Source organism: Brienomyrus brachyistius, chromosome 23, assembly GCF_023856365.1.
Source record: "Brienomyrus brachyistius isolate T26 chromosome 23, BBRACH_0.4, whole genome shotgun sequence".
NCBI classification, from domain to species: domain Eukaryota; kingdom Metazoa; phylum Chordata; class Actinopteri; order Osteoglossiformes; family Mormyridae; genus Brienomyrus; species Brienomyrus brachyistius.
The window spans coordinates 13,132,682-13,143,150 of NC_064555.1; the positions used below are offsets into that span (position 1 = coordinate 13,132,682).

At 45.5% G+C, this 10,469-nt stretch overlaps 1 long non-coding RNA gene across 1 annotated transcript; it reads left to right on the forward strand.

Annotated features, from left to right (window-relative positions):
- Positions 1-94: 94 nt before the first annotated feature.
- On the forward strand, positions 95-9,997 carry LOC125718828 (uncharacterized). Its single transcript, XR_007384936.1, has 4 exons — positions 95-249; positions 8,263-8,357; positions 8,490-8,546; positions 8,946-9,997. It is a non-coding gene; the product is annotated as an uncharacterized LOC125718828 (long non-coding RNA).
- Positions 9,998-10,469: the final 472 nt, after the last annotated feature.

Below are 10,469 nucleotides of genomic sequence, written 5' to 3' on the forward strand. Positions count from 1 at the left end.
AACGCACGTCGTCCACCAGGAGGCGCCAAACCTCCAAAGAATACGAGTTTTGTCTGTGCGTTTTTTTATTTTATTTTTTTAAGATTAACGGCACGAAATTAAATGTACTTCTACTCAAATAATTAAATATCAACATTACGGAAGCACCATTCAACGTTTGGGGGCTTGAGTGGCGTTTCGTCAGAGATGTTTCGCCTGCCTGAGTAGAAACGTTTCCGAAGTGGAAGGCCTGCCCTTGGGTATATACAGGTATGATTTGTAGGTCTATCTTTAAATAAAAGTCAAAATAAATATCTTAGTCTTCTATGCCAAAAACTGGAAGCCAAATTTAAGTTATATTTTGTTGCGTGTCCCAGTGTTTCGCTTGGATATGGCGGAATCGGCATTCATTTTTAAATACGGCTATTTTATACTGAAAATTAGTAATTAGGTTATTATAGAGATAAAAGAACTTAAAATAATTCTTTTACATCTAGGTACATTTATTTCATTAAAAAATCTTTGTCACGTGGCCATGTACGGCCGAAGCGTCCTAGTGAAAATTCACACGTTTTCGTTGAATACGTAAACTTACATTTATTTAATTTAATTTTTTAAATTTTACATCTGATAACTGCAGCAACTGTTTATCGACTTTGCAACGTTTTTGAATCTTTCATTTGCCGACTTCTGGGCCTTATCGTATAATTTAGTGTACCTACCTGGAAAGTGAATATAAAAGTGAAGTTTATTTATATTTCTCGATAAGATATAAAAGCCTGTGTCGCAGACGAAGCCACACAGACCTGAAATGCCTGTTCAGCTTGCGGGCAGCTTAACCCCTTACTTAATGCACTTACGAAAACAACGATGAATCCTTCCAATAAAACGCATATTTATTTGTGTATGTGACGTACAAGACCATAACTGCGTGTAAGGTAACATAGGAATAAATTTCAGTAGTATGGCAGACATAAAACGTATGTATTTTAAATATACTAGAAGTGTAATGAAATTTCACAGAGAGCAAAGCAATAACACGTAAAAATAAATAAACATAAGCATGATGTGGAAAGAGCGCACCAATTACAGAGGAGCATGCTTCTGGACTTGTATATCGAGCTGTGACATAAGGGCTCAGTGGATTGACCTATAACTCTGGAAGCCAGTATGTTACTGTCAAAGATGGTTGTACGGCCAGAGTTGGGAGTCCCTTAGGGAGCTTGGGATAGCGTGGAGGCTGAAGGGGGCCTGCTTTCCCAGGGCCGTGTCAGCCGGTCCCTACAGCCGCCCGTCGTTGGGTCTGCGAGGGAGGCTTCATGACTGGTGTCACCTCTCGTCCGCAGAAAAAAGCAAACAATGGCCATGACCACTTTATGGCCCCGTGCGTTACAGGGGGGCTGTTTAGTTTGCAGGGACAGACTGAGTGCAGATGGCCATTAAGAAGGTGTCGGGGGGGGGGCAGTCGGTGTGGCTGGAGATGGCCTGCTCGTGCAAAGCTGGCTGTGACTGCGCAGAAGGAGAGACACGGAGCCTCTCTGGGAGGTAGAAGTTTAGGAACTGCTAAGCCGCAAGGCGTGATGGGTAATGAATGCCAGATGCTGTCGTGCTTTAGCTAGGTGCCTTAACCGACTCCCGCACCCCTCCTCCGTGATGCAGCCTAGATTGATCCCAGAGGTTGTGGATAAATCACCCAGAGCCAATGAGGAGTATTTACCGCCTGAGTGGGTTTGGTTTGCTCTGTTGATGTGGGATTTTGCCTGGGAATTTTGCAGGCTGGTGGAGTAGGGGAGGGGGGTTAAGGTGGTGGGTGTCCTGGAGGGAACTGGGTGGGGTTTCTTTATGCCCTGGGGCGGGAGCAGACACAGAGATCAGGCTTCACTCTGCAGTCTGCAGAGATAGCTGACTTGGGCTTGGCTGTGTTGGGTGTGCCCCCCCCTGACCACCTGAAGACTCCTGTGCGCCCTGTAGAGTTTGGAAGGCCTGTGTCGCTTTTGTGATTAGAACAGATGTGTCCGTAATGCTTAGTTGTTTTTTGTTTGGTGAAAATCATCAAATTGAAATGGATCCACGTCATTTTCCATTTGCTTTACTACTGTTTGTTTCTGTCTCAGCAGAACATAGCGTGATTATTTTAGTGAAAACATACAAGAGAGCGAAATGTACCCCAGCTGAACTATAATTCCGCCATAATTTAGCGTTACGCTCATCGTTACTGTAAGGCCCCAGAATTATTGCATCCTGTGGGAATAATAGATCTAGTCCAGCTGACCAGTGAGACCTTAAAGTCCTACTTGAAGTATAATTTATTTGAAAATTAAAGTATGAAAACCCTGCATGGTGTGAGAAATATTATAGATTTTTTTTTTTTGGACTCCAATATTTGAGAATTAATGGAAATAAGTTTTTTCTTGTATGAAAATGTTTTGCAGTCTTTAAATATTCAAAATAGTTGCATCTAAAAAAGTTTTAATTATTGAAAATACTGACCATGTGCTTTGACACCAGCTTCACAAACAAAGAATTCTGTTAAATTTTAGCAGGAAATCCCAAGCCTTCTGCTTCACTCCTCATAAAGCTTGTGACTTGCTTTTCCTTGACTCGTCTATCCAGTTTTTTCCATACGAGTTTTATGAGATTGTAGTCTGGAGCCTGACTGGCTAGATTGTAAGACTGAGTTGTCCGTTACTTTCCTTATGCGCCGGATAATTCTTGCACAATTTTGAGGTGTGTTTCAGGTTGTTATCTTGCAGATGAATGAAGGACTGCCCAATCAGTTGTAATCCTGATGGAATGGAATGCCTTTGAAGCATGCTATGATAACCATGCTGGTTGAGATTGACACGGATTTGGTAAAGATCACCAGCTCAAAGCAACCCCAGACCATGTCACTGATTTCTCCTGGGAACCACATATGCAGAACTTATGCACTCACCCCCTCTGTGACTTATAACTGCATGGCAATTTGACCCAAATATTCCAAATGTGTGATTATTAGTTAGGGGTTAGGATTGTCTTTTGCTTTAGGGATATGGTCAGGATTATGGTGGATGTTAGGGTTAGGGTTGGCGTTTGGATTCGCATTAGGGTAAGGGTTAGCATTAGTGTTAAGGTTGTTGTTGTATTAGAGTTCTGGTTGACAGTAAGCTTAGTGCTAGGTTTGGTATTAAGGTTAGAAGTAGGTTTAGGAATAAGGTTAAGATTGGCATCACCGTAAAGAGTGCGAATTTACAATTGTGCTAGAGTTAAGATAGATTTTGTTTGGTCTTAGGAATTAGTTCAAGTCGAGATTAAGATAAACCTTCAGCAAAGATTTCATGGCAAAATTGTGACATTTCTCTTCTATCCTTGTTTATCATGGAAGTAATATGGTTCATTGATATCTCAGTTACTTTCAGTTTTAATCTGAAATCTAGGTGAGCTCTAAAGCTTTTGTTGCTTTTACAGACAACGTTTTTGCCAAAGTTACCCCACTGTGACCCAGGAGCTTACAGTATATGAAAGGTAAATAAGCAAAGCTTTGGAAGGAATGTCCTCACAGGTGGGTGTGGCTGTCGGGTCATTGGTTAGACAGTGGAGATAATCTTGCCATTAATATGACAAGAGAGCACAGAAAGAAGCTGTGAGATTGAATCTTCATATTAATGTTGTTTGAGTATTTATGTAGTAATGTAGAGGGTACAGTGATTAATAATAATACCAGTAGGTGTTAACAGTAGACTGGATATTTGTGATTATAGGGTGGGATAATTGTGTGGTAAATCTGCACTGTAAAGACAATAAAATAAAAGGCTCAGGCAGAGATTATGGTGCCGTCTCTACATTGCAGCCCTACCGCACTTTGACTCTGCCTGCTGTCAGTGGACTGACGCATGTCCAGGTTCTTCAGCTTGTTCTAGATGTTTAGTCCCCCAGGAGTGATTGAGAGCAGCTGAGGCCTCAGGTAGTATAATGAGTTGGAGGGGTGGAGGAGTTGGGTTGATGACTGGAAGGTTGCAAGCTCATATCCCAAAGAGCAACTGTTAAGTTAGCATGGCAAATTAACTGGACCGCACCAGTGCTGTCCTGCTAAAAGTGTGAGGTTTTCTAAATCGATTCAGTCAAAGGTAGCTGGTAGGTGAGCAGAATGCATTTCTGAATGATTAAGCTGAGCGCAGCTCTAAAGACAGATGATAAACGGCACAGCAGGAGTACAGAGAGAAAGAAGTGCTGAGTGAGAGATAAGGGAAGGACGAAAGGAGGCGTGTTCCATGCATTCCTGCTCGGAGGTCGTGTGTGGACAGGCCTGGCTTACACTCCAGGTCATACCCAGGAGGTCCAACCCCACCCTCGTCACCTGTCAGCCACACGCCCTTCAGCGGAGGCCGATTCACCCACTATGTGCCGCTCACACTTTCCGAGTCGATTTCTCAGCTCGCCTCCTCTCTATTCCTTAGCTTTGTACAGACCATAACTTCTGGGTTGGCCGGCGATATGTTGTCCTACATTTTGCCGTTAATCGAAGGTATGCCTGACCTTCGACCCCTCCGCCACAGCATGGGCCGCATGCGATGTGTCCAGTTCTGTGACTCACCATGTCTAGCATCCCCGGGCTGTCGACGTGGTCGTGTCGTGGCTTGCCGCCGACATGCCTTGAATTCCTGCCCTCCAGGACTGACCGATCATGGAGGGGGGGCTTGCCTTGCACAGATGGGCCAAAGATAACCGCCCACCCCCCCCCCCCAATCAGCTTCTCCTTCCTTCACACGAGAGCCACGGCAGACAGAGAGGGTAAAGGCTGCCCAACTTCTATAGGTCACAGTCCAACACTGGCTCGGCCTCAGCCCTCTCGAGTGCGGTTTGACCTTCACGTTCAGAGTGGCCTTTTCGTTTCAGGATGAAATGAATGAGGAATATTGTGCAAACAACAGCCTAAAGTTGCAGTTCAGTGTAAAAGACAAACAGGCAAGAATTTCTCTCAATGATGCAATTCTATGAATACGTTATGTAGGATTCAGTTAGAGAAAAGTGCAAAGAGAATGGTAAGCCCTTCATTGTTTCTGTTAAAAGCAAGGAGTACGGGGGTTAGGGGTTAAGGGCCGTGATCCCCGAACAATGGTTTCGATCTAGCACTGCTGTAGCCTCAGTATTGGTCTTCACCTGGATCGCTCCAGCAGAATCCCAGATGTGTGAATGAGTGTAGCTCGTTTTGGACAAAAGGTCAGCCGAGAGCGATGCAGGGAATATTGGGTTAATCTCGCCGGGTACAGTTGTTTAGTGCTCTGAAAAGAGGCAAGGGGCTTTACATTGAATGGGGCAAAATGTGATCCATTGTTCAGCTGTCGGGGGGGAGGTTGATATATTCAATCCCACACTCGCAAACAAAACATATCCTCAGTTATACGAGCGTGAGTGTTCTCTCGCATGACGTGGGCTGGAGGAGTTTCGACATCGGAGCGTTTGACCTCCGTGTCTTCTGGTCATTGTCCTGGCCGACCTCTGTTCCTTTACCCTTCTCTGAACTTAGCTCTCCGCTCTCAGTGCCTCCGGAGGCAGAGCGAGTCAAACTTGCTGTATGAGCACTTTTGCGTTATGGGCAAAATTAAGGCACCTTTGGGGAGGATATGATCAAGCTGGGAAAATAAACAGAGCTGTTATTTATGTCGTGACCCTTTGCTGGACATACGGCTCTGTCACACGCATCAAATTTATGACTGTTTCAGAAGTAGGCCAGGCAACACAAAATTTTTAGTGACCTGACTAATAAAGCAGTAGTTGATTGGCGGTTCTGGCAGAAGCCAGCCAATAAGCTTCTCTCGTCACAGATTCGATCTAGGGCACGTTCACTTCAGCATATTTGTCTCCGTTGACAGTAAGTTCTCTATATGTACCTTCTGTAGCTTTAAAGACACACTCATCTTAATAAATACTGCCATTCTGGATAAGTAAAACATACAAGCAGAAAGATTAATTTCATATGTAACATTTTATTTGTGTAATCATTCTGTCATCTCCGACTGATTTTTATTGAAAATAACCCCATTCACTCGCTTCAGAAGGGAACTTTCCTGTTCATGTGGTCTGTGATGTGTAAAGTGGGTGGTAGGTTTTGCAGGGAGTGGATAAGAGTAGCTCACTGTTTTTCAGGCATCCAGTTAAGAATAGAGGACACCACAGACATGACAAGAAACCGCAGACCGCTAGAACTTGGACGGAAGTTTGGGAAAATGAGGGCAGATGGAACGTTTTGTTGTCAGCGGCCATTTGCAGCCCTTCTGCGGCACTGAGGCGACAAGCCGTGAGCCTAACTGGTGTTTTGTCGGTCATTTGGCCCAAGTGCTGGAAGCAGAGGGATCTAGTTTCAGCCCCCAGGCCACCTGATGCTAAAGCGGGCCTGTGGAACCAGATCTTGCCCTGTTTGTGTAGCTTCCTCCCAAACCTGCCTCATGAAGAATCTCTACAGCTCTCTCATCATCCAGACCTCCTTAGGCTACAGTCCCCTCTCCCTCCTGTTTTTTTCCCCATAAACACGCTCCAGATCCGAGCGCTCTGTCGCCCCTGCGTGACGTGAGACCATTCCTTTTCTTTTACGCCTGGGATGGTGCAGCCATCGGCTCTCGACCCTAAACAAAGCCGGCCGTTCCTTTTCTCACCACCAAGCCCTTTTGTTCCCGTCCTGTTGAGCAGAAAAATGCAATGCATCTGCTGCTCTGACCAAGCATCTCCTCCAGTCAGCACCAGTGTGCTCTCCAGGTGGAGAAGGGTGCCTCTGACTCCCCCTACAGGCCCCTGTGTGAAAGGCACCTAGGCTGAGACTCTGCAAGCTGGTGCAAACCATTCAACTGACTCTGAAATGCGACACATGCACGCATTACCCACAGGGTTCTCTTGCGCATTTATCCAAAGGGTTCTTGTGTTTCCTGCGTCCTCATCAATCAAGAATCAATAAACCATGAGACAAGAAGGAAGAAGTGTAGGAATGAAAGACTCTATAATGTGTGCAGTGATACAACAGATGAAATAGTGGCAGTAAACAAAAGCGTGAAGATCCTTCTGGACTAGATGGGACTTTCATTGAGATTTTGGATGTGTGATACTTACCTTCGATCTTGTTTGAGCCATAATTACACGGGAGCATCTGGGTGTGTCGCTTAGTTCGTTCTCACTTTCATGTTTCCCATCCCAGAAATACAGGCCTTCTAACAGCCATCGCACTGCCGCGCCCACTGAGAAACTGGGAGACCATCAGAGGAGCTGGTTTCTGATTGGCTGAGGGCCTCTGTGTTTATTCAGCATCACCAGACCTCAGGCGGATTTTTTTTGCTGGAGAAGAAGCGTGACAAACCCCTGGATGCTAACAGATCGCCCCTGCACGCTCGAGTGAACCGAGCACGTCCGTGTGTCAGGGGTGGAGGGCAGGCGCGGGGCCGTTCACCAAGGGGGGGGTCAACTGTCCTCATCCGTTCTTTTATCCTCATAACCCCCAACCCCCCCCAGGCATGGACCTGAGATCAGAGATAGACTGGCTGAGGCGAAATGGTGGCCCCCCCCCCCCCCCCCCCCAGACGTAAGTGATTACTTACCCCCAGTGCTGACACTAACCATTCCCGGGCCCAGGTGCCAATAGACGAAAAAGGTTCTCCCCCCCCCATCGTGTATATAACACGCATAGAACTTTTTGTAATAAATGCAGTGCAGTTAGGCTGAGATACAAATTAGTTTGTAGCAAACCTATTAAAATCACACTCAGTCGTGCTACATGAAAAGCTACCATGCATTATGGTTTTTTTACATTTTTATTTATTTAGCAGATGCTTTTATTGAAAGTGGGGTTGGCCAGTGCCTGGAGTAACAGGGGTCGAGGGCCAAGCTTAGGGTCTCTCAGTGAAAACACCCCACAGACCCTGGGATTCAAACCGGCCACCATCCGATCACAGGCACAGGGTCCTAACCCGCTGAGCCACATACTGCTCCATCGTTTTGGAAATTAGCATAAATTTGCATGCTGCTTTGCAGACGTTGGCCTGCTTGCTGGATGCTACGTGATTCCCATCCCAGACAGGGAATTATCACTCCCTGAATTGACAGGACACCCCCCCAAAGGGTCCATCCTTACTTCCACCTTATCTCAGGCCTGGGTGCCTCACTTTAGGGCTGTAAGGGGTAGGTGAGAAGAGTTGGGAGCAGGGGCTGTCCCCAGCGGACCAGTCGTGGTCGGGTTATTCACGTCCTGTCAGGGCAGAGAGTCCGCATTGATTTCCTTTGTCTTCCTTATTAATTCCACTGTTCCCTGTCAAAATGCAGCGGCCGGACATCTTCAGAAGCTCGCGAAATAGAATTCCCGACTTCCTGCATGGAGAATTAGGAGTGCCGAGGCGCACCATGCAAATTCCCCCTTTGTAAGCTTTTTTTTTTTTAATCTAAAGAATTAAATGTTGTCCCCCCCTCCCTCTTTAAAAAAAAGCCCCAAGTGAGACTCAGGAGTGCTGGTAAAAAACATCTTTAAAGCAGTGTTTTTTTTAAATGTTTAGAGCTCTCTTGCAACGACAGCTGGAGTTTGCAGTCAGGGCTGTGCGTCCGCCGCATATGTATGTATACAGTGTGTCAAAATCAGGAATCTGCCTTTTGAGTGCTTGTGTATGTGTGTATGTATACAGATGAGGGTCCAAGGGGGAGGTAGTGGCTGAAAAAAGGTGGGGGGGTGTGACCTGACCCTCCCCAGGTCACAGGGGAGAGGATGAGCCCTGTCATTAGGAGGGGTGAAATGAAGAGAAGGCTCGATGGGGGGGCCATTGTCCTGGGGCGCTGGGGAAGGCCGGCCTTCAGCGCGTCACATGACACAGCCTGCTGCTTTGTGCCGCCGTGAAAAGGACGGGGGGGCGCTGGCCCACATAGAAAGAGCTCGTGGGCTTTGGTGGGGGGGGGATGGGGGGTGACTTATTGACACTTTTACTTTTCCCTCCCGTTTTTCTGCCTTTTCGTGACAGATCATCCAGAACATTCACATTCCCTGACAGCTCATCCCGGAGAATAATATCTGCCCAGGAATCTGAAAACCAGTTGGTCTCACATATACCTTATTAACTGCGGTTAGGGTGTTTGTAAGCCATGTTACTCATATGTGAATCGACTTACGCAGAGTAATTCAAGCCGTTCAAACAGTTAAAAAAAACTTGTTACGTTGCAGTCACTCATTAAGTAAACAGTAGCGTGTTTTACCATATTTTGGAGTTTGAGGTTAAATTCGAGGTTAAGCTGTATTTTATCTCTGCCATTATTCAATATAGGAATTGGGATTATTATTAGGTTGATTCGGGTGGCACTGCTCACACTTGCAGAATCGGGGGTTTGCGTCCCTGCGCCGCCCTGTGTGTCTGGAACCAGTGTGTGTGAGTGTCCTCCCACAGTCCAAAGGACATGCTGTTCGTTAAAATAGTTTTTGTGAATTTCCCATAGTTTGTGAACGTGTGTCTGCGCACGCTCTCCGCAATCAACTAGAATCCCAGTTAGAAGATGTACATTTATTATTATTTAGTGTTGTTGTTAATATGTTTATGTTTTCTTGAAGTAACACAACCAGTTTGATTTTTGTTTCATGTTTACATCTAGGGATATGAATGATTTATTATTTGTTATTGAATTAGAATTATTAATTATTGATCAGTTTAGCTTTCACATCGCTCAAGGCAGGGAACTCGTGAAGGAGAGGTATTGAGATGCCTGGACTCAATGTTTCTTAATGACTTCAGTGTGTGTTTCCCTCCACCTGAACTCCTAATGAACCCGTTAAACCAAATATTGGCCTCATTACCCGGGTGGAAACCCCGTCTCCAATTACTGTTGATTACGGAGGGGGTCAATAAAAGCAGAATTGTTGAATGTCTGGTATTGGGGGGGCTGGTGATAGTGCAGGAGCTGTTTCACACATACTGGAACATTTGCTAGATGGAAGGCTGGAACGACCACTCCAGAATGGTTAAGTGGGATTTACACAAATGATACATTGGTAACAAAAAAATCAAATTATATGTAATTTCTACTGCTGTCTGCCATGGATGGATGGATCCTTACATATTTATTACATCTACTACTGTATTACAAGTATGTGGTTATTTTATGATACAGTGCCTATTTGCTCCATAAATGTCTCCTTGTCCCAAGAATGAAAACGAAAGTTTTTTTGCCAATTAAAACAGTTTGATTGTTGTATTTCTATACAGCAAGACAAAATGTAATCACCACAGTGTTTTCTGGATTTTTTAATCCAACTGTAGTGCAGCTGCACTGCAGGGGGTCGGTCCACACTGGGTTTAATCTGCTTAAACGGGGTGCTTTTGAGAATGAGGAATAATGGTAGTGAATACAGGGGAATTTCAAACTAGTTTCTATCAATTAGTGGATCCCGACAATAGAAGAAGCCTCATCGTCGGCGAGTTTGGCGAGGCTACCGCTGAGCCGAGGCAGAGGAGACTGGGGCTAATGATCACTTTCCTTCTGGCTTTCCCGAGGAG